This window comes from Moschus berezovskii, chromosome 6, assembly GCF_049115385.1.
Source record: "Moschus berezovskii isolate FMDL1 chromosome 6, NW_MosBer_1.0, whole genome shotgun sequence".
Lineage (NCBI taxonomy): Eukaryota > Metazoa > Chordata > Mammalia > Artiodactyla > Moschidae > Moschus > Moschus berezovskii.
Window position 1 is genome coordinate 63,553,007 of NC_142465.1, and position 11,928 is coordinate 63,564,934.

Sequence of the window (11,928 nt, forward strand, 5' to 3'; positions counted from 1 at the left end):
ATACAGCCTTGACGTAATCCTTTTCCTATTTGGAACCAGTCTGTTGTTCCATGTCCAGTTCTAACTCTTGCTTCCTGACCTGCATACAGGTTTCTCAAGAGGCAGGTCAGACGGTGTGGTATTCCCATCTCTTTCAGAATTTTCCACAGTTTATTGTGACCCACAAAGTCAAATGCTTTGGCATAGTCAATAAAGCAAAAATAGATGTTTTTCTGGAACTCTCTTGCTTTTCTGATGATCCAGCGGTTGTTGGCAATTTGATCTCTGGTCCCATCACTCCATGGCAAATAGATGGAGAAACAATGGAAACAGTGACATACTTTATTTTATTGGGCTTCAAAATTAATGCAGATGGTGACTGCAGCCATGAAATTAAAGGATGCTTTCTCCTTGTAAGAAAAGTTATGACCAATCTAGACAGCATATTAAAAAGTAGAAACATTACTTTGCCAACAAAGGTCCATATAGTCAAATTTATGGTTTTTCTTGTTTCATGTATGAATGTGAAGGTTGGACCAAAAAGAAAGCTTAACGCCAAAGAATTGATGCTTTTGAACTGTGGTGTTGGAGAAGATTCTTGAGAGTTCCTTGGACTGCAAGTAAATCCAACTGATCAATCCTAAAGGAAATCAGTCCTGAATATTCATTGGAAGGACTGATGCTGAAGCTGAAACTCCAATACTTTGGCTACCTCATGCGACGTTTTGACTCATTGGAAAAGACCCTGATGCTGGAAAATGTTGAAGGCAGGAGGAGAAGGGGACCACAGGTGATAAGATGATTGGATGACATCATCGACTTGATAGACATGAGTTTGAGTAAGCTCTGGGATTTGGTGATGGACACGGATGCCTGCCGTGCTGCTCAGTTGTATCTGATTCTTTGTGACCCCATGGACTGCGGCACAGAAGGTTTCCCTGTACAACACCAACTCCTGGATTTTACACAAATTCGTGGTCATTGAGTCGTGATGCCATCAAACCATCTCATCCTCTGTTGTCCCCTTCTCCTCCGGCCATCAATCTTTCCTAGTATCAGGGTGTTTTCAAATGAGTAATTTCTTTGCATCAGGTGGCCAAAGTATTGGAGTTTCAGCTTCCACATCAGTCCTTTGAATAAATATTCAGGATTGATTTTCTTTAGGATGGACTGGTTGGATCTCCTTGCAGTAAGGGACTTTCAAGTGTCTTCTCCAACACCACAGTTAAAAAGCATCAATTCCTCAGCACTCAGCTTTCTTTACAGGCCAACTCTCACATCCATACATGACTACTGGAAAAACCATAACCTTGACTAGATGGACCTTTGTTGGCAAGTCATGTCTCTGATTTTTAATATGCTGTCTAGGTTGGTCATAACTTTTCTTCCAAGGAGTATGCATGCTGCAGTCCAAGGGGTCACAAAGAGTTGGACATGACTGAGTGACTGAACTGAACTGAATTGATCATACTATATACTTATATTTCTTTCTATGTTCCATGCAATTTTCTATTACATATGTTATCCATATAATAGTTAGAACATCTTATGAAGTAGGAGATATATTAAGGTGTTAGTCACTCAGTCATGTCCGACTGTTTGAAACCCCATGGACTGTAACCCACCAGGCACCTCTGTCCATGGGATTCTCCAAGCAAGATTACTGGAGTGGGTTGCCATTTCCTTATCCAGGGGTATATTATCTCCACTTTAAAAATGGGAGAACTGAGGCACAGAGAGATAAAGTTTATTTTCAAGGTTTTCTAATGTTAAGTAGCCACACAGAGCGACTCCAGAGTCCCAGGCTTGAATCACTGCATTCTGATTATTGATGCACATTTACCTGAATATCTTGGTTTCATGAACAGTATTTCTATAGCTAATTTTTTTAAAAAAGTAGTGTTACTATAATATTTATTGTCGAACAAAGGTAACTTGAGAAGCAAAGAGGGGCAGTTACAATAATTATGTTGCTACAACTGGTATAAATGGGCTATTTAGAACAAAAACTAAATGTATGCCACTCAGTTTATATGCAACCAGTCAATTCATGTATAATATCAGAACTGATGGAGATTACAAAGTGCAACTGGCTAATTTTCCATTTTATTCATTTTTCCTGTTAGTATGTTGATCCTTCCATGTTTGCTCAATATTTCTCTCCAGAAATACTAAGGCTGAAGACTAAGGACTGTATAACTCTGGATTAAGATCAATCTAGGTGAGAGTTCTTTTTCAGATATCCTCCATTTTATTGATAGATAATTATAGGTTTCCAACTTACAAGTAATGTCTTTAGTGCTCCAAGTTTTCTTATTTTACTAAATGCAAGATGGATCTTCAGCATATAATACACTTTCTTCTGTTTTTAGAATATTCCTTTCAAAAAGCTTTGAGACATGTACTACCAGAGCTTTTTTTGATTCTTTTTTTCTATTTGATAATTTTCAAAACAGTTTGTTGTTTCCCTTGTATTCCTCACAGAACCAAAGGAATTAAAAAAAAATAAGGTATAGTCAATATTAACTTTATATTAGTTTCAGCTGTGAAACAGAGCAGGACCATGTGGTCCTTCACCCTCATGTCCTCAACCAGCCTTTTGTCTGTGGAAAACTTTAGCCAATGAATAAGTTTAATCAGACAAGTGAGAAATACAGAAACAAAGGAAAACCGTCAAAGGAGACCAAATAATAATGGTTTAATCATTAAGCATTATCAAGGACATTTAGTTCCTTCACTGGGGCTGTGGATAATATTCTGAGCCATGTCCTGTGAGCTGTCTTACAAATATTGAATCCCCACCAGGTGGAGAATTAACTACATGATGACCAGACTGTAGCCATGACATAAGCCACTACATTCTAAGAATTAGCCTCAAGGACATGGAAACAAGCCAACCCTGGAACTGAAGACTAGCTGCACTTAAAAAGTCAAGATAATGCTGATCAAATCACCGGTCACCAATATCAATATGACTACCAGAGCTGACTGTGCTGTTTCTGCCAGTAGCCCCTCTCCCTCAATGTATAAGAGCTCTAACTTTTGGTCAGTGAAGGGGACTCTGTCTTTGGACAGGCATCATCATTCCCCCACCCTGTTACTGGCATCCAAAATAAGACACACTTTTCTTTCCACCAACATGGCCTATTTAATGTCTTTTGAGTGACAAGCAGGAAGACCCCATTTCAGTTAGAGGTGTACAATATAACACTTCATTGTTTGTATGCTGCTGCTGCTGCTGCTAGATCACTTCAGTCGTGTCTGACTCTGTGTGACCCCATAGATGGCAGTCCACTAGACTTCCCCATCCCTGGGATTCTCCAGGCAAGAACACGAGTGGGTTGCCATTTCCTTCTCCAATGCATGAAAGTGAAAAGTGAAAGTGAAGTCGCTCAGTCGTCTCCGACTCTTCACAAGCCCATGGACTGTAGCCCACCAGGCTCCTCCATCCATGGGATTTTCCAGGCAAGAGTACTGGAGAGGGGTGCCATTGCCTTCTCTGCATTGTTTATATACATTGTAAAATAATCATCATAATAAGTCTAACCAACATTTACCACTTTAATTAGTTACCTAAAATACTTTCCTTGTGATGAGACCTCTTAATACCTACTGACTTCAGTTCAGCTCAGTTCAGTTCAGTCACTCAGTCGTGTCCGACTCTTTGCGACCCCATGAATCACAGCAGGCCAGGCCTCCCTGTCCATCACCAACTCCCGGAGTTCACTCAAACTCATGTCCATCGAGTCGGTGATGCCATCCAGCCATCTCATTCTCTGTCGTCCCTTTCTCCTCCCACCCCCAATCCCTCCCAGCATCAGAATTTTTTCCAGTGAGTCAACTCGTCGCAAGAGGTGGCCAAAGTATTGGAGTTTCAGCTTTAGCATCAGTCCTTCCAATGAACACCCAGGATCGATCTCCTTTAGAATGGGCTGGTTAGATCTCCTTGCAGTCCAAGGGACTCTCAAGAGTCTTCTCCAGCACTACAGTTCAAAAGCATCAATTCTTCGGCAATCAGCTTTCTTCACAGTCTAACTCTCACATCCATACTTGACCATGGGAAAAACCATAGCCTTGACTAGATGGATATTTTTTGGCAAAGTAATGTCTCTGCTTTTTAATATGCTATCTAGGTTGGTCATAACTTTCCTTCTAAGGAGTAAGCGTCTTTTAATTTCATGGCTGCAATCAGCATCTGCAGTGATTTTGGAGCCCCCAAAAATGAAGTCTGACACTGTTTCCACTGTTTCCCCATCTATTTTCCATGAAGTGATGGGACCAGATGCCATGATCTTTGTTTTCTGAATGTTGAGCTTCAAGCCAAACTGTCTTAGTGAGTTTCAAATATGTAATGCAGTATAATTAACTATAGTCTTCTAGCTGTAAATTACATTTCCAGGACTTATTACTTTATAATTGAAGGTTGTATCTTTTTAGTCCCTTCACTCATTGTTCCCCTGCCCCCACCCTACCTCTGACAACTTCCAATCTGTCCTCTGTATCTCTGAGCTTGGAGTTTTTTGGTGTGCTTCTGTTTCTGTTGTTTGGATTCCACATGCATGTGACATCATGTAGTGTTTGTCTTAACTTAGTGCACAGTGCTTTGAGCCAGATCTTTCTCTTTAGTTTAAGCAGGTAAACCCTGTCTTCTGCTACTATAGGAACAGTGGCTGACAGACCCCATCAAAGGGAGGGGTATTAATTGAGGCTCAGGGTAGATAAAGTTGGATGAAAGGCTGATACCCTATTGAACAGTGCATTGTCATCTGATGGTGACTGTAGCTTACACTGAGAGTCCCTGTCTTGTTCCCTTCTTTTCATGAATGCAGTTCACCACCCAGTAGTTCCCTTCATATCTGATTCAGATTTGCTTGGGTCTTGAAATGATCTTATCTTTAGTAATCAATATATTGTTTTTCTCTGAGTCCAGATGTTCATAGATAAATATTTAATAATGCTGACTTATTCAAACTGACAAAATCCTGCTTTAAGTATTTAACTTTAAAAAAACATTTTAATTGTGAAAAAGGTTAAAAAAATGAATAAAATCTCTGCATTGATGTGTATGTGTGTGTTATTCCCAAACAATATCTGCTAATGATTTCTAGGGGCCATCATTCTAGAAAAATGACTGTGGGATATTCCCATCAAATACTAACATTAGCATTCACCTTATTGGTTGGTTATTTAAGTCTAACACAAGGAGGGGGAGAGATAAATTGGGAGATTGGGATTGACATATACACAGTAGTATATATAAAATAGAAAACCAATAAGGACTTACTATATAGCACAGGGAACTCTACTCAATATTCTGTAATGGCATATATGGGAAAGGAATCTAAAAACAAAGTGGATATATGTATATGTATAACTGATTCAGGGCTTCCCAGACTGCTCAGTGGTTAAGAATCTATCATTGTAGGAGATATAGGAGACATGGATTTGGTCACATTGGTCAGGAAGATCACCTGCAGGAGGAAATGCCAACCCACTCCAGTGTTCTTGCCTGAAAAATCCCATGTAGAGGAGTCTGGCAGGCTATAGTCCATGGGGTTTTGGAAGTGTTGAGCATGACTGAGCACAATGAGCACAGTGACTGATTCACTTTGCTGTACACTTGAAACTAACATGACAGTGTAAATCTATACTCCAATAAAAATTTTAAAAGTCAATTAAAAATGTCTAACACTTTGCTTAAAGAGAAATCATGACATTCCCCATCCACCTCCCACCTTCTGCCAGAAAACATGCACGCATAGTATGTAAATAACTGAAGTAGCAAACATTTTCATACATACCCTGTCACCATTATTTCATGGCACCTGATGACAGTTTATTTGAAGATACTCATAATGATACACGTGCTGAACAGAAATATGCTAGAGGAGACATGTGAATGCTGTTTTCTCAGGGAATTGCATTCAGCTAGGAAATCCCTGAAAATGCCCAGAGCCCTCCTATATCAAACAGAGCTCCCTCTGTGAGAGGCCCTGTGTCATTTTACACTGAGAATATATGTTCTTCTCTTTATAGCTCAAATAAAGGAATGTCTTTTCTAATGGACTAAAGGTATAACATGGGAGAACAATTGATTAGGAGTAGTTGATATGATGAACTTGTTGGTCAGGAAAATGTATTTGGCACCAAATGTTATGGATAGTTATTTCATGTATCCCACCTATAATGAGTCAATAGAATCAACAAACAAAAGAGTCCTTGGAGACCCATGTTTAAAAGTCACTAAGGAATGTTAATATAAGTTTTGGCAATCAACTTTCCACAGGTAGCAGTGAGAATAGTGCCTTTGAGGACAAGAAAATGCAACAATAGCACTAGATACACTGTGATGGTGCAGGATAATAAAAGTCAAATGATAAAAAATTTAATTTTTTTTACAGTGTCTAAGGCAATTAAATTGGCGTAACAAGCCTTTATCCACTTTCTTTAAACAACTCATGGATACCATAAAATATGAACATAAAAAGGAAAAAAAAGACATAGTAATTACCAGCATAAATTATATTATAAAAGTAGCATCAGAGATTTTTCCCCTCAACCACACATACATAACTAAATCTGTAAAAACTTGTAATCTACCATTTACATACAACCTATGGCAATTCTATTTAATTATAAACATACAATTTTTATGTTTTTATATGAAAATTTTGTTTTCAAAATGAAAGGCTATCTCTAGGTGAATCCAGGGCAGACTGCACTTGTGATGACTCAGCCAAATAGCACCTGAGAGACACTGTTAACTTCAGGGACAAAGTCTTACATTTATGGCACATGAAAGAGTGTAGTCAAATGATGGGCATTTCATACAGTTGGCCATACCTAGAAATCAGTAGGCATAGGGTGTATACTCCTGTGAGCTGACTTTGAATTATAGGTATATAATTTTGAGTTGTAACTAAATGTACTTTTTCTGGGATGTTTGTAGGGAGATACATACAAGGTATAAGCTAGAATGAAGATTTCTGGGAGAAATATCAATAACCTCAGATATGCAGATGACACCATCCTTATGGTAGAAAGTGAAGAAGAACTAGAGAGCCTCTTGAAAGTGAAAGAGGAGAATGAAAAGTTGGCTTAAACTTCAACATTCAGAAAACTAAGATCACTCCATCCAGTCCCTTCACTTCATGAGAAATAGATGGGGAAACAGTGAAAACAGTGGCTCACTTTATTTTCTTGGGCTCCAAAATCACTGCAGATGGTGATTGCAGCCATGAAATTAAAAGACGCTTGCTCTTTGGAAGGAAAGTTATGACCAATCTAGACAGCACATTAAAAAGCAGAGACATTACTTTGTCAACAAAGGGCCATCTAGTCAAGGCTATGGCTTTTCCAATAGTCATGTATGGATGTGACATTTGGACTGTGAAGAAAGCTGATTGCCGAAGAATTGATGCTTTTGAACTGTGGTGTTGGAGAAGACTCTTGAGAGTCCCTTGTACTGCAAGGAGATCCAACCAGTCCATTGTAAAGGAGATCAATCCTGGATGTTCATTGGAAGGACTGATGCTAAAGCTGAAACTGCAGTACTTTGGCCACCTCATGCAACGAGTTGACTCACTGGAAAAGACTCTGATGCTGGGAAAGTTTGGGGGCGGGAGGAGAAGGGGACGACAGAGAATGAGATGGCTGGATGGCATCACCGACTCTGTGGACATGAGTTTGAGTGAACTCCGGGAGTTGGTGATGGACAGGGAGGCCTGACGTACTGTGATTCATGAGGTCGCGGAGAGTCGGACACGATTGAGCGACTGAACTGAACTGAACTGATGGTATGCAGGTCAGGAAGCAACAGTTAGAACTGGACGTGGAACAACAGACTGGTTCCAAATAGGAAAAGGAGTACATCAATGTTGTATACTGTCACCCTGCTTATTTAACTTATATGCAGAGTACATCATGAGGAACACTCGGCTGGAAGAGGCACAAGCTGGAATCAAGATTGCCGGGAGAAATATCAATAGCCTCAGATATGCAGATGACACCACCCTTATGGCAGAAAGTGAAGAGGAACTCAAAAGCCTCTTGATGAAAGTGAAAGAGGAGAGTGAAAAGTTTGGCTTGAAGCTGAACATTCATAAAACTAAGATCATGGCATCTGGTCCCATCACTTCATGGGAAATAGATGGGGAAACAGTGGAAGCAGTGTCAGACTTTATTTTTTTGGGCTCCAAAATCACTGCAGATGCTGATTGCAGCCAGGAAATTAAAAGATGCTTACTCCCTGGAAGGAAAGTTATGACTACCTTGATAGCATATTAAAAAGCAGAGACATTACTTTGCCAACCAAGGTCCGTCTAGGCAAGGCTATGGTTTTTCCTGTGGTCATGTATGGATGTGAGAGTTGAACTGTGAAGAAAGCCTAGTGCTGAAGAATTGATGCTTTTGAACTGTGGTGCTGGAGAAGACTCTTGAGAGTCCCTTGGACTCCAAGGAGATCCAACCAGTCCATTCTAAAGGAGATCAATCCTGGGTCTTCATTTGAAGGACTAATGCTGAAGCTGAAACTCCAATAGTTTGGCCACCTCATGCGACGAGTTGACTCACTGTAAAAGAGTCTGATGCTAGGAGGGATTGGGTGTGGGAGGAGAAGGGGACGACAGAGAATGAGATGGCTGGATGGCATCACCGACTTGATGGACATGAGTATGAGTGAACTCCGGGAGTTGGTGATGGACAGGGAGGCCTGGCATGCTGTGATTCATGGGGTCGCAAAGAGTCGGACATAACTGAGCGACTGAACTGAATTGATGGTTCTCTCAGATCTGCTTTTCCATTAACAGCCTGTAGCTAATTCATCTGAGTATTAAGCTAAGAGTAGAAGAATATGCTAATATACATGAAATGAAAAACAAAGATTTGATTTGTTTTTATGTATATAAATAATAAATAAAATTATATGTCTAAGTAATGTGGGTTTTGTGAATTCCCATGTGAAGTAACAGGCTAAATCATGCAGAAGGAAAAGTATTATATACTCAATAATAAAAGGAAGGAAAGCTTCAGAACAGGCAAAAATATTGATTGGCAGAATAATTGCCGAGAAGGAAGGTAATTTACATTATTTTATTTAAAAATCAAGAAAATATTGTATACTCTACGATGTAGTCTATTTTCTGTTTTTTTCAGTGTTTATATTCTAAGTTTATTTGGAATAGTCTACCTATTTCACAAATGGTTGACAAAGATTTCTTCAGAGTAAGAGGAAAATGAAGTGCATCATTGGGTATATTTTATTGAAAATATAGCTCGAAAATATATAACCAATTAATACTCTGATTTCACTAAAATTCTTTTGCTTTCATAAAAAAATTAGAGAATAAAAATGTTTTATTGAAAGATTTCCTTTTTATGAAAAACATATATGCACTGTAATTTAATATCTGATTGAAAGATAATTTAATGGCAAGTGATGTTAAACTCTGAATATGTGTAATTAGGTGGAGATTGTGATGGTCTTTTCTGTGTTTTCTCTTTTATTATTTGGTCTCCATTACATGTGGCAAAATGTTGAAGTTCTAAATGCACTGTTAATTTTTTGTAAATGTGATTATATCTGCTTTATATTCATTTTCAACTTTTCCTAGATTCGACTAGTATTTATTTGGCTGTGGTACGACACACTCATCTTCTCTTTTTCTCTTGTCCTTTCTATGCCTTCATCAGTAGTTCCTAGAGAAGTCGCTTCTCTAGGTGACTAATCAGTTTTGAAATGTCCCTTCAATATGAAATCTAAAGTATCAGAATTTAACTGTAGGTTTTAATTCACTTCACTGGTATAATTTTATTTTAATGAAGTTAATTAAAAATGAATGAATTATTTTTGAAATCTGAACCAAGGATTTATTTAGTTTATTTAACAATGGACAAATTGGAATCGGTTGTACTTGACTGGAAGTTTGTAAATAAGGTGAAAAAAAGCAACTCTTATGGATTTTATAGGTCAATTTCCAAAACTGAGTTGATTTCGGTAATAACAGTATTTGCAGCACAGTTCTAGAGCATAACTTCAAACTCAGGCAAATGGGTATGTTTGTGCATATGTATCTTTAATATATCATATCTTAAAGATAAATCTATTCGTGAAGTTTCTTATTTTTATACCTTTTTATTACAAGAAATTGTTTGAAATCACAGAGGAGAAATGAAGAACCATACAAGGCACACAGAGTTTATCCTTCTGGGACTGACAGATGATTCCCAGTTACAGATTCTAATTTTTTTTGTTGCTGCTTCTAAATTACACATTGACCATGATCGGGAACTTAACCATCATTGCCCTCACTCTGTTGGATTCCCATCTCAAGACCCCAATGTATTTCTTCCTCCATAATTTCTCTTTCTTGGACATTTCATTCGCAAGTGCTTGCATCCCCAGATTCCTAATCACCACTGTAAACAAAGAAAAGGCAATTTCTTATATTGGTTGCATGTCTCAGTTATTTTTTTACATAATCTTGGGAGTTTCAGAATTTTTCCTTCTGGCGGCTATGTCCTATGACCGCTACGTTGCCATTTCCAAGCCTTTGCGTTATACATCCATCATGAGCAGCACAATTTGTCATCAGCTGGTACTCAGTTCTTGGGCAACTGGATTCATGGTTACTTTCCCTCCACTGATTTTTGTTCTTCACCTGGATTTCTGTGATTCAAATGTCATTGATCATTTCATTTGTGATATTTCTCCTATCCTACAACTTTCGTGCTCAGACACACATTTACTAGAAATGATTGCAGTGATAATCCTCATGGTCACGTTGCTGTTGGTAATTCTTTCTTACTCTTACATCATCAAGACAATTTTAAAATTCCCTTCAGCTCAACAAAAGAAAAAAGCCTTTTCTATGTGCTCTTCTCATATGATTGTTGTATCCATCACTTATGGTAGTTGTATATTCATCTACATAAAGACCTCAGCAAAGGAAAGGATCACTTTAAGTAAAGGAGTGGCTGTATTAAATACTTCAATTGCCCCTTTTTTGAAACCATTAATTTATACTCCGAGGAACCAGAAGTTAAACAAGCCTTCAGAGATGTATTCAGAAAGATATTTTCTGGTTCAGACAAGTAATACTGGTTACTGAAATAATCAACATGAAAGAATAAAAGAAACATTGAACAAGAGCTCTTTTGATGCTTCTACTACAAGAATTGACCTCTAATATTTAATTATTGTATCACTTGTGCTTACCTGAGCTTAGAAACCCTTTCCATTCTATACACCTGAATTTAACTTTCTGTTCTTCAAAATGAAGTATTTCTGTGTTAGAAGTATAAAATTGCAAAATTTATTTTCTCTGATAGCATATTAGAATAAAATGAATGGAGGGATTTGGTTGTATTAAGGAATATAAATTTTTGGAGTATTGTATTTCTTAATATAAATGGATGTTCCATGATTCATTTAAAAGCCATAGTTTTAAAAATTCTTAAACTGAATTATTAAATATGCTTAAGGAGCTCCAAGAGACCTTATTCTTTAAAGGTGTGATGTAGAGTATTATTTTGTAAAATGTTTTTTGCATCAATTTAAAAATTTTTGTCAACTTAGTAAACAATAATAATTTCCTGTTTTTAAATGGAAGCACAGTTGATTTATAATGTTGTATTAATTTCAGGTGTACAACAAAATAATTAAGTCATATATGTTCTTTTTTTCGGCCTCTTTTCCCTTGTAGGTTATTGCAATGTATTGCTCACATTTTCCTGTGCTGTACAGTAGGTCCTTGTTGGTTATATATTTTTATTATAGTAGTGTGCATGCTGCTGCTGCTGCTAAGTCACTTCAGTCGTGTCCGACTCTGTGTGACCCCATAGACGGCATATGTTATCACAAACTCCTATTTCACCCCTATTTTCTCTTGTTTAATGTAAGTTTGTTTTTGTGTCAGTGAATTTATTTCTGTTTTGTAAGTAAGTTAATTT

At 37.8% G+C, this 11,928-nt stretch overlaps 1 pseudogene; it reads left to right on the plus strand.

The window, feature by feature from the left end:
* Positions 1-10,147: 10,147 nt before the first annotated feature.
* LOC129536734 (olfactory receptor 6C70-like) lies at positions 10,148-11,074 on the plus strand (annotated as a pseudogene).
* Positions 11,075-11,928: the final 854 nt, after the last annotated feature.